Here is a 10804-nt window from a genome sequence, read left to right as displayed (position 1 = left end):
GTCAGGGATCTCCTGGCACAATAACAACTTCATTCTAATGAAGTTGTTATGGTGCCAAAACTGTAAAAGAACACTCCAATCAGAAGTGCCCTGGTGCGCAGCCAAAGTACGTAATGAAACTGTTTTAGAACAGTTTGATTTCTTACCCGGGTTTCACCAGGCACCCATTCGTGCCATCCAAGAGAGCCAGAAGCTCTAGCTAAACTCAACCTGGTGATGCAGAATTTAACTCATCGTCTGAGTGTGATCAGTTGATGCTATCAGTGAATAAGCTGGCCCTGCACCACAGGGCTTAGCCAGAAGAGCTAACGGAAGCTCCAAGCAGGAGCTTCTGGCTGTCCTGGAGTCTGTGAGGAGGCAGGGAGCAGCATCAGATGGGCCTCAGGTATTAAGTGAAACTGTTTCTAAATGGGAGAGGGAGGCACCAGGACACTACTGGTACCATAACTACTACACTGTAGTCGTTATTGTTCTTAGAGTGTTGTTTTTTTGTTTGTTTTTTAAAGCCTGGATGCTGCTTACAGCATCTTCCTCATACCTAAATCATTTCTGCCTCACCAGCTGCCTCACCTTGCTAATTGGTTTGCATGATCTTAAATCATTTAAACCATGTTTTTCTCCAGATTAGTTTATAAGTATAATACCTGTGAAAACCTGTGTGCTTTCCATTCCTTGCTGAGGGTGTATACCTCAAATTCACACTCAGATCGAAAACTCTAAAAGGCAGGAGTATCCTCAAATAAAGACATGTTTTACATTCTCTAATGTCTACAAAACCTCTGCAATCATTGTATCCCTTCCAGCTGTAACTTGTGAAATGTTAAATACACCTATTAATATTATATCCATTTATACTACAGGGACGTTGAATGCTTCAATCTGATTGGTTGACGAACGTTCTAAGGTGTGCATTATTTTCAGGGAGACGCACGGCTTAAGTAGTTCTTGACCGCATTACAGTTGCGTAAGAAATCAGTCCTATATACAAGAGCGTGTTAATGACAAAAACTTGACAAACGTCTTGAAATACATCATCTGAACAATGTTTCGAGGTGTGGTAACTGTAGTATAAGCAGAATAATTGACTCCAGGCCGTTGAATTATTAGAAAAAAATAATGCACAGCCGAGGTGTAACGGCCACTCCGCTTTGCGTCATGACCGCATTACCACCTCGGGTGTGCATTATTTTTCTGATAATGCAATGGCCTGTCGTCAGTTATTCCTTACATAATAAAACATACAAAATATAAATGAGGCAGAGTTTGTAATTCAAAACTTTTAAGCTTCACGTTAAGCCACAAGGTATTATTTTTTTGTAAAATACGACTGGGTAGACATGGATCTCCCATACATTACCAAGAGATCGCTGTTGGTCTACCATCAGACCGAGGGGTTCTAGCCCTCTAAGAACTGAAAATCAAAATGAAAAATGTGGTGATACATAAAACGTAACTTTTTGATGCTGATATATATATATATATATATATATATATATATATATATATATATATATATATACATATATATACACACACACACGCACATATATATATATATATATATATATATATTTTTTTTTTTTTTCTAAGAATCTCACGGATAAAATATATATTTTTTAAAGAGTATTTGAGATAGGGTAGTCATGTGAGACCCTAAGATATAAGAGAAAACTTGAGATAGGTGATGGATGGAGAGGAGATAAAGCAAAAAGAAGTATGGACAGAAAAAGATAATATTGCCCATGTTTTGTAATGTAATATTTATTGCATGTCCTGGAATGTTAGGAAAATATAAATAAAAAAAACAGTGTTTTCTTCTAACCATGTAGAAACAACTCATAATATATATATATATATATTTAATTATATATTTTCAACAAACTTTGTGCTGTAACAGTAACCTCATTAGGAAACACATGACTGCAGGCCAGAATTGACCCGAGCCTCAAGAGGGCTGTTAACCTTTGGCCTTGAGGCAGGTACAAACAAATGGCCTCTTGTAGCTCACAAAACCCACTAATCTCTGTGTGGATGGTGTCACTTACATGTAGCATGCAATGTATGGATCTGACAGATAGAGGCTGCAGTAGTTCTGAGACATGATATAAAGATGTGACATTATATATCCCTCAAGCCTCCGTCAGTGTGATCTACACAGTATGGTGGAGAGAGATCTGTGCAATGTTAAATGACACAGACTCTGATTGTTCAACTTTATTGCAATGGCAACCTGCTTGTGTAATGAATGTCATGAGCACTATCTAATCTCACACTGCGGTCACTTGCATAACACCTTCATAATCCGGTAGCGTTTTCATCCCAAGGTAATGCATTCTGTCAGGAATATTCCAGTGGGACATTTCAGGATGTGGTGATGAGATTGGAGGCATACGTCTACATAGTGCTGAGCTGACAAAGCTCCTGTCCAAATCCTGCCTGCTGCCTCGTACTGTGCCAAGAAACAACCTAACACACGTCTTGCCATTTTAATTCACGGAAGAATGCTGTGAGGCCATAGCTCTAAACATTGTCACTTTGCCGCCACCCTTTTCCAGATCTTCCATACCCAAGAAATATATATATATATATATATATATATATATATATATATGTGCTTGAAATCTAGGAGCCAGCTGAAAAAGTTAGGAGCCAGGTTTTTTTAACTAACAAAGCTTAATTTTCAGCGACAAAAATACAATTCTTAAATGGACACTATAGTCTCCAGAACCACTACAGCTTAATGTAGTGGTTCTTGTGTCTATAGTCTGTCCCTTTAGGCTTTTCAATTTAATCACTGCCTTTTCAGAGAAAAGGCAGTGTTTACATTGCTGCCTAGTAACACCTCTAGTAACCATCACTCGGACGGCCACTAGAGGTGCTTCCTAGTCCAGTGCTGCACAGTGTATAGCACCTATGTTCAGCATCTCCACGCTCAACATAGAGGCACTGAACACATCTCTATGAGGAGATGCTGATTAGTGCATGCACAATAGCCTCCAAAGCATTGGCTATCTCAGCCAAGAAGGTGAAGCCAGCCACGGCGAGACTGACACACCATGGGAAAAAAAGGTGAGTAAAATCACCTTTCCCATGAAATCAGAGGAGGGCTGGTTACTTAAACAGACACACACTCACTAATAGACACACACACACTCAGAAATGATCCTTTTAAAGGACTACTATAGTCACCCAGAGCCCTTCAGCTCAATGAAGTGGTCTGGGTGCCAGGTCCCCCATGTTTTAACCCTTCACATGTAAACATGGCAGTTTCAGAGAAACTGTTATGTTTACATAGCAGGGTTAATCCAGCCACTAGTGGCTGTCTTCCTGATAGCCTCTAGAGGCGCCTCTGCGACGCTGAATGCGAAAATCGCATCCAGTGTGCAGAGCGTCCATAGGAAAGCATTGAATAATACTTTCCAATGGGCGTTTTTAATGCACACGCGGCTCTTGCCGCACATACACATTCTGCTCCACTCGGGAGCTGACGTCGAAGGGGGAGGAGAGGTCACCGGCGCCGAGGGAGCCCGGCGCTGGATAAAGGTAAGTAGCTGAAGGGGTTTTAACCTCTTCAGCCCAGTGGGAGGGGGACCCTGAGGGTGGGGTAGACCTAAGGGTTATATAGTGTCAGGAAAACGAGTTTGTTTTCCTGACACTATAGTGATCCTTTAAAATACATTTTAATTGAAATCCATCCAGCCTCCCTACCAATAGGAGAGCTGGAGTGCATCAGCTTTCCCTGGGGTCCACTGGGGCTGCTGTCATGTTTATGCAGTGCCCCCTCTTGCTCACAGTTTAGTATGCCAAGGCCAGAATTACATAATATTCCCGCTCCCAGCATCACTGCCAGGTGCGCGAGGGAGTAGAGGAGGAACATGAGAGCATCCTCCCTTGCCGCCCAGCGACACCTTAGAATTAGGAATACATCTTTGTTTAAAATCATTAATAGTCTTCCCAGTGCAGAGGGCCTAGCTTGACCTTTGAAAATGTGAAATTCACGTAGACAATCTTTATTGGCATGTTGGAACAGTGCTCTTAGCCAATCAGTTTCATTCAGGTTTGACAAAAGTGGCATTAATAAATATCCAAATGGTGCACAAGAATTTAAAATCTATCATTCGTTTAAGTTTACTTTCCTGGCTAACCTTGACAGCATCACTTATGGGTTAGCTTTGCCTCTCAGGTGCCAGGACATAAAATTCTAAATATCAATAAAATAATTATGCACATACAAACCTACCACCCCTACCAGTCTGCCACTGTATTTTTTATTCCTGTTCTCAGGTGACGGACAGGATGAAAGGTTTTTTTTGCTTTCATATTTTAAAATGTTGTCTCATATAAACCCAAGATGACATGACTCGTAGGATACATTTTTCCTCAACTCCCATTGATCCACAGAGTTCTTAACATAAAATGAAGAAAAACAACAAGCTAGAAACAGAATTTTAAAAAAAATCACATAAGCAAAATGTTAATTAAAGCAATAGCATACTAAAGCAATACATATTCAAACAAAGTAAACCAAATAAATTGAATAAACAAAATATCCAATAAACAAAGTTAGAATAAATTAAAACAAGTCATTAAATAAAGATAAATACACAAAAGCAATAAAGAAGTAATAATGAGACTTTTAGTCAAATTCTTTGTTGTAGAACTAATACTCATCTGTTCCCGTCGAGGAGCAGCAAAGAAAGAGTTCTTTGGAACATGGTCTTAACTATTTATAAGCTGTCCTGTTACCTGATTGGCTAACTGTGTTATGTCAGTTGATGTCATTTTTCAATCTGTTTCAGTGCATAATACGAACCCGGTGTTTTGTAATAAAGTTGTGATTATCCCTTATTGGCCGAGGAGTTCTTGGTTTCCTCTTTAAATGAGATTGCGCCTACAAGGTGCTTGGATGCTGCCTGTCTTGGAATCTTCCACCAAGGGATCAGCAACTCATCCATCCACGAAAACCCTGTCTTGTAGTCTGGCTTTTCAGAAAGAATCCCTGATAAAGGCTGGGTTTTTCTCTGCAGTTGCATATACACTTCCAAAAACAAAGAAACCGTCAATGTCCTCCTGCTATCATAAAATATGGAGTGTATTTAAAGATTTGAAAGGAATGGAGGAAATTAAAATTCTTCCCATCGGAGCAATATTTTGGAATTCCTGCAAGAAAGGCTGGACCATGATCTCCGTATTGGCATTGTCAGCTCTCACCAACTTCAGTTAGACCTTGGATCCAGTTATAGCTAAGGGCAGTACTTTATATTCAACCTCTGTAAAAGAACTATTTAAACCCTGGGACTTACCGTTGGTCCTAACAGCTCTTACTAAAGCCCCTTTTGAACCCCTTCAAGAGATCCAGGAGTTCTTGTTAACCTTGAAGACAGTTTTTTGTATTTTTGGAAGCCATTGCTTATACAACACACACTTTGTCATCTGAGGAACTTTACCCATTCTTACATAAAGACAAAGCCATTCTTTTTCCTGAAACAGAATATCTGTCCATGGTTGTATCTCGTTTTTACATCCTTAAAGATTTTTTTGTCTTCCTTCCTTTTTTCCCTCCCCTACTTCCCCTGAAGAGGAAACACAATGTTAGAAGGTGTCTCCATATTTTTTTAGAATTATCTAAAGTCTATCATAAACCTTCTAAGCTGTTTGTTATTCCTGTGGGTTCAATGAGGGGTGAAGCAGCTTCCAAACCTACCTTAAGACGCTGGATTTCTCTTGCCATCTCAAAGTCCTACAGAACAGTTATTCTACCAGAGGGATGGCTGCATCCTGGGCTTCAGCTGCGGAGGTTCCACTGGAGTAGGTTTGTACGGCAACTACCTGGCCTTCTCCTTTGACTCAGTCATTATAAATTGGACGTGGCAAGTTCTTTTGGGAAAGTCATTCTCATGGTTGTAACATCTAATAAATAATTGAGCAGTGAATGTATTTGTCCCTCCCTTCTGATTTGTCTTGGTAATTACCCATAAGTGATGATGTCATGGTTATCCAGGAAAGTAGAAAATTACAATAAGTATAATAAAAATATTCTACTATTGTCTACTTAGCCAGGATGGATCTAACAATAAACCATAAAGTGTACTGACAAAAATTATAAGTATTGTATACTTTATAATTCTTGCCACCACTTGGATATATATTGTTGGTCTTTTATGTCACAGGATTTCAATGGTTGCTGCAGATATAAAAAATTGTTTGTGAATTTGCACTAAATAATACAGCACATAACTATAGCACTGCTAGTGTTACGTTTTAAATATAATATTGCACAGGTATATAACTTTTTCCAACTCTTATGTTGGGGAATGGAGTACGGCAGTCTCTGCTAACATTATGATACTGCTATATATGCTGGAATTATCGAGAAAGTTATTCATGTGGAGGTGCGGACCCAGTGGAGGTGCAGACCAAATACTCAGCTCAACTGGACCACCAGGGATCAGAATGTTCCCCATTCCTTCAAAGTAACAAGTGGACGGGGGAGTGAATGTCTTTAAATACATAGTGCAACCCCTGTATACAAAAGGCACCTCCAACACACTACATCCCATATACATATACACTACACACTCTATACGAGGGTTAGGCAGCCTTTGGAACTCTAAATGTTGTGTATGACATCTCCTATAATGCTCTTATAGCAGGGCTTGACAAATTCGCTTTGAATCGAGGAGCCAGCTTGTTTTTTAAACCAACAAAGCTTTATTTTTAACGCTAAAAATAAAATTCTTAAAAGAGACACTATAGTCACCAGAACTACTACAGCTTAATGAACTGGTTCTAGTGACTATATCCTGTTCCTGCAGGTTTTCAATGTAAACACTGCCTTTTTCACTAAAGTGTGCAGCACATACATTCAGCGTCTTCAGGTGCTGTGCTGAATGCTGCACATAGAGATGAATTAATTCAATACATCTCTATGAGGAGAAACTGATTGGTGCAGCACAGAATTTTGCAGCACATGTGGTAGAGCATCAATCTTGATCATCTCAGCCAATGGAAATAATGTGAGTAAAAACACTTTTCCCATGCAATCAGAGGAGGGGTAGTCACCTAAACAGAAACACTCACTGACAGACAGAAATACACCCACACCCACTGACAGATACACACATTCAAATTATTATTATTGGTTTTCTTTTAATTTACGTCCACCTGGCTTCCCCATCTTTGGGAGAGCTGCAGTGGATCCTTTCCCTGGGGTCCAGTGTGGCTGCTGTAACATTCCTGCTCCCTGTCCTGCCTCCAGCCTTTAGGACCATGCCATGTTTTAGCCTTGTTTGGACTGGTTTCAGCTGATTTTCATATCTGTTTTATTTGGTAACTGTGTGATTTTTTTTTTTATCTAAGACCATCCCTTATGCGGACATTTAGAGCCAATTAGGGTAATAAATATTACTGGTAATTTTGCATATTTTGTGGATATTTCAGTCTTTGTTCAAAGCTCAGAGCTCACTCTTCAATATTGAATGATTTTACTTTGGATGAGTCATATTCAAATATTAATAAACAGATCAGTCTTTAAAGAGTTAACCTTTTTGCAAACCTATCTGGATTGCACTCACACCACACAAACACACTCTCCAGCCCCTAGATACCCATATTCTACATCTCCTACCAACACACACACATACACACTCTACAGACATAGACAAACACACATAATCTCTACAGCCCTTAGACATGCACACACATGCCACAGCCCCTAGTCACACATAGCACCCCACAAAGAGACCCCTTTGCACACACTACACCAGAAACAGCCCCCACTACAAACATGCAATCAAACAAGCAGCCTCCAAACGCATACAACACGAGAGGCACATGCACAACACTCTTTACTAGCCCACCAGTGCAAGTGTGCAATTACATTTGCCTGATTATTTATTTTAATGGGGGAGCGGAGCAGGCATGCCAGCAACAGTTATACCATCCAGAAACAGTGTTTTATTGAGTAATACAATAGAGAACCTGGCCATATTTGGGGGGGATGGGGGGGGGGTTCTGGGTGCTAGGCAGCATGCTCATGACATCTGTGTGAGAGAACTGGGCTGAAGAGTGTGAAGCGGGGGAAGGAAACTTTGTCTGTTTAGTGAAAAATCCTTGCACCAGGTTGGGAACCATTGATCTCCTATTGCCTGGGGGGGCATGTGAATTGTTAGTGCTCCCCTGTGGTGAGATGGAAGGCACTCAGTTTATATCAAACTGTTCTTAAACAGTCTGATATTAAGAGAGACAGCACCAGGGTGCCTACAGCAAGTCGTAATAGGTATATTGATCAGAGTGTCTCTTTAAAGATGTTTTTTTTCCCATTTAAAGGAAGATTTTTTTTTTTTAAATCCTTTTGTTGTTTCTTTAAATGGGGCAATAATGCTAAACATTGTTTCACTAGGATCTTTAAAAAGAAAAGAATTGCGAGTACAGAGCAGCATTTAGTTGAGACACTGGGTTACTCTATACCCTGCAATATCATTGGGAACACAAATTGATTTGTTCCCAATGCAGTACGCTTGTTTTCTTTTGATACTTATGGGCATTAATAAAAATAAAATGCATTTTGAAAAATATTTATAATGTCCCCTTAAGCTTCAGAAGAATTCAGCAGATATTTGCAAAGACAGTAATTACCTGGAGGTCTCAGGTTATTTATATAGAAAATAGATTAGATAAATATGTATCCGTTGAGCTTGCCCTATATTTTACTTTATTAAACATGTAATTTGTTTATAGCAATATTATAATAAATAAATGTATATTAACAAATTATGACTGGCCACGTGGTTTATCCCCTTAACGGCCAATGCTACCTTTTGCCAAAACGGAGCAATGTGTTTGAGCAGGGTCCTCTTTAACTTATTGTTCCTATAACATTTTGTAATTGTCTTATGTATTGTTAAATTTCCCCCTTTTGTAATGTAATAAAGCACTGCGGAATAAGTTAGCGCTATATAAATGCCAATAATGATAATAATAACTGTGATATCCCTACTTTATCCAGTAGTTTTCAACCCAGTCTTCAAGGCACATCAGCTGTCTAGGTTTTACCCATATCTCAATTGGCACACACCAGGAAACATTTCTAAATCATGAATTTATGGCCTACCTTGAACACTGGTTTGGAAAACACTGTTCTATGTGACATAGCCACTTTATGGACACCTTTCCCGTTGCTTTGATAAATTATTTTGGAGTGAATGACACATAAGCTCATTAAAGATGCACCACCTAATGTATTCTTATTTTGTTACCATATTATCATTTGTAACTACAGCATTGTTACCATTTATACCTGTAGTTTGTACATTATAATGACATAAAATACCAAACACTGGGTACATCAGCCATCACAAAGTGTGTAATTGTCGCAACATATCCTGATGTATACCTTTAAAGGACCACTCTAGGCACCCAGACGACTTCAGCTTAATGAAGTGGTCTGGGTGCCAGGTACCTCTAGGATTAACCCTTTTTTTTATAAACATAGCAGTTTCAGAGAAACTGCTATGTTTATAATGAGGGTTAATCCAGCCTCCAAATCCTCTAGTGGCTGTCTCATTGACAGCCGCTAGAGGCGCTTGCGTGCTTCTCACTGTGAAAATCACAGTGAGAGCACGCAAGCGTCCATAGGAAAGCATTGTAAATGCTTTCCTATGCGACCGGCTGAATGCGAGCGCGGCTCCTGCCGCGCATGCGCATTCAGCCGATGACATTGCGATCAAGATGGAGAGGAGGAGGAAAGCTCCCCGCCCGGCGCTGGAAAAAGAGGTAAGTTTAACCCCTTCCTCTCTCCAGAGCCCGGCGGGAGGGGGTCCCTGAGGGTGGGGGCACCCTCAGGGTACTCTAGTGCCAGGAAAACGAGTATGTTTTCCTGGCACTAGAGTGGTCCTTTAATATAACTGGAAAATTGTTTACTTGCCAAACTCTATTGAAAATTTCTTTAAAAAACTAATTAAAAACAATAAGACACACAGATCAATTTAATGTTATCTAACCAAGCTATCGCAAAATTAGCTGTAATAACATTACAGATCTGTGAGTTTTTCACTGCGGAGTCAGCTATTTTAGAATGATATCACAATTTTCATACCCTTAGTTCACGTGACTAATTCACCACATTCTTATAGTTGTGAAAAAAAAATAAAAAATATAATAAATTGCATTTTATCGTATTACTAGCCTGCAAGCATCTACTTTTTAATAGGTGGGCCAACCACTGAGTTTTGTTTCTACTTAAAGGGTAAATGTCTATAAAAGTGAAACCATCCTCTCCTCCAATAAATGCTACTGATGAGTATACTTGGGTGATGGATAAGAAGTAGATTAAAGGTATACCGCTCCCCCCCTCCCTAGTAAATAAAGGTTTAAAACCCTTAACTTTTCCCAGCGCTGATGTCCCTCAGTGCTGGGGTGACGCACTGCCCACTTCTCTGTACTGTGACGAGCAAGGTCTAATTCGCATGCCACGAGCGCATTAGACTTACCCATAGTGGAAAAATCTGATGCTGGAGGTCCTCATGCAGAGCGTGAGTATGTCCAGCGTCAGTTACCGGACCAAAGGTCTGTTTCAATTCAGGAAGTGCCCCTAGTGACTGGGAGACAGCCACTGAGGGCAGACTTAGGGCTGCAATGTAAACATTGCAACTCCTATGGAACTGCAATGTTTTACATTGCAGCACTAAGTGCAAAAGTGACACAGCACCCAGACCACTTCAATGAGCTGAAGTGGTCTGGGTGCCTACAGTGTCCTTTTTAACATACACTCTGCAGCACTTTAGCATTCTGCTAATATTATGGT

The sequence above is a fragment of the Pelobates fuscus genome, chromosome 6 (genome assembly GCF_036172605.1).
Source record: "Pelobates fuscus isolate aPelFus1 chromosome 6, aPelFus1.pri, whole genome shotgun sequence".
Taxonomy (NCBI): Eukaryota; Metazoa; Chordata; class Amphibia; order Anura; family Pelobatidae; genus Pelobates; species Pelobates fuscus.
The sequence above is the reverse complement of the archived record's forward strand: the minus strand, read 5'-3'. Positions refer to the sequence as shown.